Raw genomic sequence first — 12,098 nt, 5'->3', positions numbered from 1 at the left:
TCCTAGTCTAATTTGACCAACAGAGAGTAATTCGTAAAAGACTTCAACTCTCAATAGCATATCAATATTAGAAGGTATATTAAACTCGGGATCTGCTAAAGTTAACTTGGAAGGAATCTTAAGATTTGAAGTATCAAAATAAATTTGTGGAGACATATTAGTAATGGTACGTAAGACATAAAATACTAGTTTAGTATTATACTTAGTGTGTCTTGAAAATACTTGTAAATCGGTTTTTTCAGTTATATTCGATTGTATTTGATTAATACCTGTTATAGGCATATCAACCCGTTTAGTGTCAATATTTAGTTTTTTAATTAAAGACTTTGTTACAAAATTTGATTGAGAGGCGCTGTCTAACAACAATCGATAAGGTACAAACTCCCCAATATTATTTTTTACATTAACAACAGCAGTGGATAAAAGATTAAACGAACCCATGGAATTTTGACACGAATTTGCCATCACGTGATTTACAATGTTTGTACAAGTTTCCTGTTCCGAAGAATAAAACGATTCGCCACCAGAAATATCTTCAGATACTAAAACTTAAGAAGAACTGGGCTCTTCATTTGGTACAGCGCAAGCGTTATTTTCATTTTTATAACCGCGCGATTGATGCAACAGTGTGGAATTTTTTTGTTGGCAAATTCTACAACCCGATCCTCTACATTCAGATGTTTTATGACCGTATCTTAAGCAGTTTGTACAAAGCCTTAATTTTTTAACTTGTATATAGCGATCATTTATGGGTAAACTTTTAAATTTGTCACAAAGGAAAATTGAATGAGAACTTTTACAAAATTGACACTTTGGTATGTAATTATTTGTATTTGTAACAAATGACTTTGAAGCCTTATTAGTGCTAGGCCAAACAGGCACATTTGAAAGAGTTTTTGTGTCTAGAGCTTCTAAAAGCTGACATCTTTCTTCCAAACAGTCGATAAAATTATTAATCGTAGGAGAATTTATGTTTTTGGAAAAAACTTCCCATTCTCTTTTAGAGTTTTAATCTAGTTTTGAGCTTAAAATGTGAATTAAAAGCGTATTCCAATCCACGACATTTTCTCCTAAGTTATCTAAAGAACGATAGTTTTTTAAAAAATTATTTAAAAATGTTCTTAATTGTCGATGCGATTCTTTATTTATCGACGGATAATCTACAATTTCTTTAATATGTGCATTAATTAACACCTTTTTATTTTCATACCTACGTGTAATTAAATCCCAAGCAACCTGATAATTCGCATCTGTGATCAATAAAGAAGCAATAACATTCTTTGCCTCACCCTGTAAAGCGCTCTCTAAATGATAAAACTTCTGAACATCAGCAATTGTTCTGTTATTATGCACGATCGCGGTAAATAAATCTCTCAAACGCGGCCAATCCCCGTACGATCCGCTAAATTTCGGAATCGCGAGCTGTGGTAGATTTAATGATACGCTTGGCAACACCGCCGCCGTCATCGTTGGTATCGCGGAACAATAAACAGTTTCCGTTAAGGAAGGCACAGATTGGCGCGATCGCGATCACTATCATGACCGCGGTGGCGGCTTATCGCAGCTGTGGAAAATAAACGTCATTCATAACGACGCCATACCACTCCACGAAAAACGCGACCTGACAGCGTTCCAGACAGCGGTAGCGATCAGTTGGAACTTGTCGAGTTTGGCCGCAGATCGTCAACAATATTTTGGGTACATTTCATACTTTTTTTGATAAATATGGATACTACAACAGAACAATTAATTGAATTGATTAAAAAACATAGAATTCTGTATGATTTATCACATCCGGAATATAAGAATACCGGAATCAAAAATAAGGTTTGGGATGAAATAGGAGCTTTGCTGAAAATAGATGGTATGTATATATTATATTATATTACAAAATTTAACGGTATTTTTATTATTTTTCGGTTTTATATTACAAAATTTGTATGACATAAATGTTTGATGCGAGAAGTTCGTTTTGTTATTCGGTGGATGAGATCCGAACTAATAGCAACGGAACTTCACCATTATATCAGGAAATAATTTTAACGTTTTTAGCTTTTCAGCATCTGAACTCGTGGAAAGGAAATTTCTTTCTATTTTTCTAGTAAAAATCTCCTGACTGATTCTTTTTTAATTTCTGAATTCAAGCGGATTATCGGTTCACTGGAATACCGCAGAATACAAAAGAGACCGAGAAAGAATAGGCATCAGGAAATGTTCACTTTAAAAAAATAGAAATAAAGAAATTTCCTTTCCAGGAGTTACAGGGTTCTAGGGTTCAGGTGCTGATGTCCTGCTGATCTTGAGACTTATATACAGGGTGGTCCAACAAAAATAAGCCCACCGGTTCTTTTAGATATTTTGGAAAAAAATCTTTTTTGCTTATTATTAATTTTAGCCTCTAAACCTTTTACATTTTTAAATACCCACCTATGTACAGTCAACAAAATTGAAAATGTCCCTCGCTCCGTGGCTCTTTACCCATTTACACGTAATTTAAGCACAATTTGGCTAAACTGTATGAATGAAGAAAGTATAGCGGCATTTTTCGAAAATAAGTAACGGGGACTGATGCGGGGGCAGCTTATGCGATCAATCCCATTATAACATTGTGTATAAGGTACCATTGTAAATTTTAAGATCTATTTTTAAGGAGGGTTTTTCCATATTAATTGGCGGCACGGGGATGCAGGTAAAATATATAAGGTGGTAATTATAAATAAATTTGATGGTAAGTAGAATTGTACTGTCTTTTGTGTTTATAAGTGCCTCGAGTCTATTTACGTGTTTAATTTTTTTTATTTTTTAAAGTGTTTTATGTAATATTTTTTCATAATGCCAAGATTGCCTAGACAGAGGGAGAGTATCATGGAAATTCGTACTAGAATTCTTGTTATGCATGAGATGGGTGCCACCTTACGAGAAATAGCAATGGCTACGGATCTTTCAGTAAGTTTTTTTTGTATGCATTTCGTTTAAATTTTTTGTTAGGTAAAATCTATTTAAACTAAACTATGAAATTTGTCAAAAATCTTCAATAATTCTCTTTAACTTTCATTTAAAAAAAAAAGGTTTGTTTTTATACGGAACCAACTTTTTTTGATATCCTGAAATAAGCTAATAAATTTAATAGATCAAAAACGAAAATTATTATCTCATCGTCCTGGGAATCTATTCAAATAGGAGTGATTTCGAGGGTAATTTATAATTTTTTCATTAAATTTTTTATTTAGAAAAATAGCTGAAAATTACATATCTTAAGTTTAATTTATCGATAGATATGTAAAAAAGATATAAAAGTTACCTATATTTTTTAACAAATAAAAATATACATGTTATTGGGTCTATCAAAATAAAAAATGTTTTTGTTTTATTTTTAAAGTAAAATCATTTTAGATATAATTGATTGTTTTTTTTGAGGTAGTATTTTTTAAATCCAAGCAACCCTTATACAGGGTGAGTTTTTTAAAGTGTTGCAACGCGATATCTTGAAAACATTCAAGTTTTTTCTAAATATTTAAAAAACGAAGGTATATTTTTTTTTAGATAATAAATAAATTTAATGCAGTACCATACCCTAAAAAAAGTATTAATGGGTTTAAAGGTTTCCCAAAAACGGTAGTCGAATGTAGTATAGATTGGCGATATTTTGAATTTTAAATTTAATATCTGACTCACTACTGCACCAGTTGAGGGTTAAGGGGAGTGGCCCTATTAAAAAATGTTTATTAAAATAATATTTAGTCCAAAACGCACCGTGAGCCAATCCACTACGTATTTACCGCATTATTTGTATCCATCTAGTATATTTTTATATCTGTAATATTATTGTATTTATTATTATACCTGTGAATGGGTTTTTTTTATGCCAAATTTAAGCTTTACCTCGTTAATTATATTTATGCGATTTAGTAATATGATACATATGCATTGACATAAGTGAGCTTTGACATAGGTAATTTACGAAAAAGAAGAGAAGAATTCTATCGCCTGCTTTTATTATAACTTAAAATAATTTTGTCTCTTCGCGCCGGTTGTTATTTTTAAATATGAAGGTTTTATAAAACTCATAGCAAACATTTTATTCTGAAATATTTTCACCTTGTCAATATTTTCACTTTATTTGCTTTTCACCATATATTAAAAAAAGTTGTCATAGAAATATATTTTGACGTAACGCTCTGAATGTTTTAAAAAAACACCAATAAATAATATAAAATTATATTATTGTTAAGAGACGCTGTTATTGCTTTTTTAGTACCTACTTTATTAACTTATTCTTAATAATAAAATATTTACTGCTATTTTTTATCTATACCTATACATATAAGCCACCCCTTTGCTAAACTGTTGTCACTAACCTAATAGTATAATAGATATCTATTTAATTAATTAATACTAATTATTGCATTTGCTTTTAAACAGGTCAAACAAGTTAGACGCTGGATCCAACGTCAAGAAGCAAAAGGGGATGTAGAAACTAGACAACATCCTGGAAGGAAACCTGTATTGACCGAAAATATGAAAGAAGCTATTGTTACCCAAGTAAGAAATAACCCTTTCACAAATAGCCGGGTGGTCAAAGAAACCATGAACTTGAATATGCAAAGTATGCAAACAATTAGGAATACTCTTCGTTCAGCTGGAATAAATTGTAGACGACCAGCCAAAAAGGCCAAATTAACGGTCGACAACGCAGAGCGAAGGCTTAGGTTTGCTCAAGAAAATATTGACCGAGACTGGTCAAATGTGGTATTTACCGAAAAAACGTTTTCTTCGGACATAAGGTCCCATCAATTAGTGTGGAGACCTACAAGTACCAGATATGATTCCCATTATGTCCAAGAAACTGAAAAAAGCGGGAGAATAACATTGTCATTATCGGGTTGGATGACCCAAAATGGACCCAGAATGCTGGTAACCACGCCACCCCAAATGAATTCCGCGGACATTTTGGAAAATTCTTTTCTGCCTTCATACAGAATATTATATCCGGCTGGACCAATATCCTTTATGTACGATAATTGTCCAATTCATACCTCCCGTATGGCGAGAACATGGTTTGAGGAACATCCGGAATTTAATTTCATTCCATGGCCATCCAGAATTAAATCCGACTTAAACCCCATCGAAAATTTGTGGGCTGAAATGGTGAATTCTTAGGATACTTTTAATCAAGGCCAAATTAGATCGAAGGAAACGTTACTAGCCCACGCTCAAAGAGTTTGGGAATCTTTCAGAGGGAGACCCGATTTTAGTAATTACGCGGGATTAATGCGAAAAAGGCTGCAACAATGCATTGACGCAAATGGTTTTTATATTATATATACCAATATATACCAAATATTAATTAAGAAGCCGTACCAATACCAAATGCACCCTGTGATATTAAATAATTATTATTTAAAAAAAAAGGTATACGTTTCGAAAAAAACACAATACGTAGGCTATTTAAAAGTTTAAATAAAAAGTATTTTTATTGTAGATTTAAATTGTAATTATACTTACTAAAGCTTGTTAGGAGTAGTGTTGAATGTTATTAATTGTTATTAACATGTTATACTTAAAGAACTGTAATTTGTCATTAAATAGGAAATAAAATTTTCGCTTTGAAACTGACCTTTGATCCATTACTTATACGTTTTATAAGGTTTAAAAAAAAAGTAAATAAAAAAAGATACGAGACTACTACAATTAAAGTTTAGTAATTAAAGTTAACTTCGCTTCAATAAAAAAAATATGAAAAATAGTTTTTTATTCAAGAAGAAATCACGAGAGTGCCTTATTTATAAACGGAAATATTACTTTATTCATCACTTCAGTAAAAAAGTTTGCTTTACTCATGAGAGCCACATAGATTTTTTTCTACCTCTTACCAAAATATAGACATAAACAATTTAAAATATGGATTTGCCAAACAACATTTTGGGTTAATCGAACAAGTGGGGACAATTTTAAACAGTTTTTGTAAAAACAGTGTCCACTTAACTTGATAATGAGTAAAAAAAATTTCAATAACGCAAACTAACTTTCTTAATATGCAACTTTTACTATACGAGTATAGGCAATTTTTGGTATATCAACTTCTTTTGACAAGTTCTACACCCTGTATTTTTATATAGGTATACTTATAAATAAAATGTCAGGAAAAAGAAACAAAAATCTATTTTTTTTCCCATTTTATGGTAGTACGTAGTACAAGTACTTAGTTTTACAGCGCTAGACAGGGTATTCCAAAATAAGTAGTTTTGGTAGTATCTCAGCTCGTATTACGTTAATAATGCTAGGAGGCGGTGCTAACCATAGCGCGCTATTTTTTATGAAACCTTTAATGCTTTAAACAGGTTTGAGTTCGCGTTTTTCATTTCCTAGACACAGGATGAAAGAGAAAAATCTCAACATATACCTATCGTTTCTGCTGTAGCACTTAAAGTTTCTATTATTATAATGTTTCCTTTTTTTATGATTACCTATATTTTGGTTTACACTTACTGGTTGCTGCCAGAATTAAAAAAACTATTATTTTATCATAGAATTACATCTGTTTGTATTACATCTACTTATTTTTAAATACACACCATATATTTAAAAATAAAAAAAACAAATAGGTATTTTTTTAAATTATATTATTTTATACAATAACGCACACTTTAAAAGTAAAAAACAATTTAAAATTTGGATTGGTATTTTTATTTAAGTTGCATTTTATTTTTCAAATGTTGGGTGAGTAATATAAAGTAATACTTTGATAAAAAAAAATCAAAAAAAACATCGATTAGGATTTTTATGTAATGCATAAAAAAGTAAAAACGATTTTTTTTTCTATTTATTTTGACAACAAGCAGCATTTGACAACAAAAATATAGGTTGTGAAAGATCAAGCAAAAAAATAATAATTTGGAGTTAAGAAATATAGTGTCCCAATAAAAAAATAACTGAAGGTAATTTCTCAAAAGTGATGAACCAAACAGAATTTTGAAGAGCGCATTTAGCCAACGTATAAAACACTATAGCGCATTGTCCTAAAAACTTTACATAAGGAAGAAAAACAAACTGATTGATTTTTTTAATATCAGCTTGCACAGCCACAAAAATATTCGAAACGTCCCATGGCAAAAACCCCATCTACTGAAAAATGAGTTCCGTCACCCCTGCCTATTTATACACGACTAAACTCGATCGATACTCTACACCCTAGCGCCCGCCGTACGCTACCCCTTTCAGTCAAAAGCCATGTTGCCAAATTGTAAGGCAACGAAGTCCGAGAGCAGATGCGAGGGACATTTTCAAATTTGCCGACTGTACATATCTATTAAAAAATTTAAAAGAAACAAAAAGAACGTATACATCAAAAATATTTTATTTATTATTTGTATAGTATACTTACTAATAATAATTATTATAATATCTGCTATGTACCTACAAAGACTTAAAAATTAAATTCCTCACAGAATTAACTTAAATGGAGGAGAGTTATGTGTTGTGCTTATTATTAATTTTAGCCTCTAATCCTTTTAAATTTTTAAATACCCACCTATGTACATATCTATTAAAAAATTTAAAAGAAACAAAAAGAACGTAAACATCAAAAATATTTTATTTATTATTTGTATAGTATACTTACTAATAATAATTATTATAATATCTGCTATGTACCTACAAAGACTTACAAATTAAATTCCTCACAGAATTAACTTAAATGGAGGAGAGGCAAGGTCATTTTCTGATGAAAAAGTTTATAATACATACATACATACATATATCTTTATTGTTTCTAAGTATTGTATAACATACTTTTAACAAGAAATTTGATGCTTATGCTGTATAAAATGTCCTACTTTATCATCACCTCTTTTGGTTTATTACTTAGTAGACACCCTGAAAAAATGGGGTAAAATGCCGCAAATTGGAGTAGAAGCATGAAACTTACCATAGTTAATTAGGCCATCCGCCATTTAAAATGATTTGACCCGCAGTACCTAAAATTTCACCCATAGGGGGCTGTTTTTACCCGTATTTTGAAAAAAAGGGTAAAATTTCCAACAAATGCAAGCTACAATAGTGTAAATAGATATGTTTAAAACTATTATAAAGCGAAACATTATTTATTTATTATGGCTTTAAATTCTTGAAAATTTTGCCATTTTTCAAAATAGGGGTAAAAACAGCTCCCTATGGGGTGAAATTTTAGGTGCTGCGGGTCAAATCATTTTAAATGGCCTAAATAACAACTATGGTAAGTTACATGCTTCTACTCCAATTTGCGGCATTTTTTTGTGAACCGCACGGACTAAAATAGTGTGGACAGGATACTCATGACTTTTCCCCCTGGGGAAAAAAAGTCGGGGTGGACAGTCATAGGTGGGAACTGGGCTTTAGTTAAAACATGATAATTTTTTATATACCTGTGACATTCACTGTAGGTACTGCTGTTCTTTTAAGTCCTTTCTTGGTGTTTCGTACTTTGCAAGACATCTCAAAATGATCATCACAGACAAAATATCTGTTATAAGCTTTTTCTGGGGTTAACTTATCATAATTGGGTGGTTTGATAATAGATATCCATATATCATATAATTAGGGTCATTTTTCGGAAATCGATGCCTTTTGCTATCTTAATTCTTACAGCCAACAACACAACATTTCTTTCGGTGAGATTGAGGAGCAGGAGTAAACATGATTTTAAGGAGCACTAAAAAAAATTAAAAATACAATAATAAGTAGGTAGTTAAGAAACAAAATGATGAAGGTATAGGGTATATACAGGGTGTTGCAGTTTTAGAAGTTATTGGCGAAAAGTTATGGTGAAAATTTCGTCTTTTTTGCCACCCCGTACTTACAGATATCGCTCAAGGTGAGAAAGTTAGGTAAAGGTAAACTGCCAAGTTAAGTTGTCATAATAATATTGTGGTTTTAATTAAATTATTATTCAAAGGTAACTATTGCCTTGGTAAAACCATTTAACTATTAGTAAGTACACTTTCTTCAGTAGTGTTGTAACTGATAGCTGAGTTTTTTAATTTAGAATTTTAATACTTTTTTCTTACGACTCGTCGTGTAAATGATGTTCTCCTACCTATTCCTACGTCTTCCCTTACCAAAAACTCATTAATTTACATAAGTAAAAAAATTTACAATCATGTTCCTCTATGTGTTAGACATATATCGGATGTTAAGAAATTTAAATAAGAATTAAAGTCGCTTTTATTGGCTAAGGCATATTATAACCTGGATGACTTTTTTAATGATAGGTTTTAACCTTGGACATGTTGAAAAGTTTTTTTTCCTTTTTTCTTCTTTAGTTTTGTCAACAAGTTTACCTTTATTTAGTAATTGATTATTTTATTTAGTTATCTTTAATTCAAGTATGTTCAAAAAGTTTTGTCTTCTTGTGTTTAAATTTGTTCATTGTTTTGTCAATTTTTGAAATTATATTTTTGTTTTGTTTTTTTAGCTTATAGGATGCTTGTACACAAGATTATTTTTACGTAATATAGCACATTTTCTTTCTTTCTTTCTTTCTTTCTTTTAATGCAGTGAACTTATTAGGACAAATTATTTGATGTTTACCACCTGCCAAGGTACCTAATCAATTTTGGCTGGCATACCTGTGAATACGAGGCAATAAAAAAAAGATTAATGGTTAAGATTTTTGGCTGTTTCTCCTAAACGGACAAACGAAAAATAATTAAAGTTATTTTGTAGGTTGCATATTTTGGTGCTCTTTAAATTTTTTCAATACATTTTTCTCTAAAATAATTAGGGAAGCCAATATTGACCCTATTAAAAATTACATGGGATTTCCTATGTCCCGCCTGGCGGTGCAACACCCTGTATAAGTACTAAAATACACATACCTAGTTACAAAATGTAATGATAATAAAGAAAAGTAAATTTAAAACAACAAAACGGCACCACTCTCTTGGAAAAAAAGTAATCTTACCTGAAAAATTGCAGGTCTCTATAGGGCTCTAATTTCACCACTAAACTTTACTACTTATTTGTACTACTGTAATCCACAGAATACACAAAATAGCTGTAATCTGGAGCAAATTTGCACACAATTTTAAGTAAGGGCCGTTTTAATTTAGGTTTAGGTCAAAAAGCAGAAGCAGAACTCGACTGAAGTACTGAAGGATAAACAATTCTGTGAATCACTGATGACGCGAGAGACGCGACCGCCATCTACCCAAAAAAAACTAACGCGCAGTGGATGTGATCCGAACTACCATCTCCAGCAGAGGTTGCCATTTAGGTTTTTTTTCTATTCTCTCTTTGTTTTCTGTGGGAACTGCTGACGCGGACGTGCGCGGTGGAACCAGAGAAAAACAAACCACCGAGAAGGGACAAAACCCGCATTTACCGTTGATTTTCTGGGGTCCAATTTTGGTGCCCTTGAGCGGGCTTAAATGACTGGCGCTACATATTAAGTAACGGAGAAAAATCGTTTTGGCAATTTAATAGTTCCGTACACGGAGAGAAATACGACAATTAATAGATTAAAAATTTTATTGGGAATTTGAAATCAAAACTATTACATTATTTTACTGTTGGTATAGTTAAGTTATAAGTATACCTAAACTATACCGGGTGACACAGGAAAAAGGGAACACGCAACAACTTTTTTATTTTTTAAGATAAACAAATGTATGAAAAAATAAACTGGGTGTCCCATTTAAAATAAGAAAGTTCGTGTCATTTCTGGTTCAACCGAAAGTGATCAAAAACAATTGAATACGTCAAAATATGCTTTTATAACCATTCTATTGACATACCAAATTTCATTTGTTTATCTTGAAAAATAAAAAAGTTATTGCGTGTTCCCTTTTTCCTGTGTCATCCTGTATAGTGCCAACTATAAAAATTACCATTTAGGATAAATAATGGAAAACAAAAAATCTTCTAAACAAACTTTTATTTTTTGAGAAAATAATATTGGCCCATTGTATAATGAAACACAAAAATACATTGGCAATAATTAAATTAAACCTAGGTACATTTATACATTCCGCAAAATTTTTAGTTTTCAAACATTTTTATCTTTATTTGTTTTTAAGACCCTATTATTATATTTAATGGTGTAAAATATTTTCATAAATATAAATAATTTTAAGATAAAGGTTTTTGGAAACTGTGCACAAGGGTGTTCATAATTAATAGTTTTCCACACCCTGTCTTTGAATGACATCCACGAAAAGCACAGGTATAAGGCATATTATAAAAGTTTTTAATAAAATAAAGAGCACAATGACAACACACACAAAAAATAAAGACAGAGAAAAATTCAGGCAACACTTGACTAGACTAAACTAGGCGTCGAATATTACCGGACTAACCGACGGCTGGTAGGGGACCGGCAATAAGACAGGTATACCAAATAAGATCGCACATGCGCAAGAAAAATCGGTCCCGGCTTTGTCCCTTCTCGGTGGTTTGTTTTTCTCTGGTGGAACCGGCTGGGACTCGCTTGATTCGATAGGAATTTGAATTGAATGACGGGAAGTGTCCGTAGGATTTGTTTGAAAGGCAACAGGGCTAACACGTTCAAATGTAAGCAATATTTTCTTTGCTCTTTCAAGAGCATCGTAATATCGTGATTCGAAATTATCTCGTTCATCTAGTTGCGCAGTTTCATTATAGTCGATTGGAAAATCACTAAGAAGTAAATCTTTAAACTCACTTTGTATTTTAATAAATCTCTCCAGTATCGATTGAAAATTATTCATTCGCGAATCTAAGTAAATTTTAGTACGATTTTTCTGGTAAAATTCGTCTAAACATGTCTCGAATCTGGTCATTTCACTTTTAAGTACCGATCTTTCTTTTTTAAGACGTTGAATGTCAAATTCGGAAGCGTTTCCTGCAGTAGACATTTTGTTGTTTTTTAAATAAAAACGGCTTAAAAATGCTCAAAAGATTCACAAGCGTGGGACTAATAAATAAATAAAAGGTCAAGCAAAAAAAGGGATATAAATAAATAAACACACAAGCGTCTTTATTATAGAACAATTAAGTAATAAAATACCCACATTTACTCTCCTTGCTTGTTGTAGTATTTTTAATACAAATACGCCGATGATGCTCCAACCCTGACTGCTAAA

Source organism: Anthonomus grandis, chromosome 12 (assembly GCF_022605725.1).
Source record: "Anthonomus grandis grandis chromosome 12, icAntGran1.3, whole genome shotgun sequence".
NCBI classification, from domain to species: domain Eukaryota; kingdom Metazoa; phylum Arthropoda; class Insecta; order Coleoptera; family Curculionidae; genus Anthonomus; species Anthonomus grandis.
The sequence above is the reverse complement of the archived record's forward strand: the minus strand, read 5'-3'. Positions refer to the sequence as shown.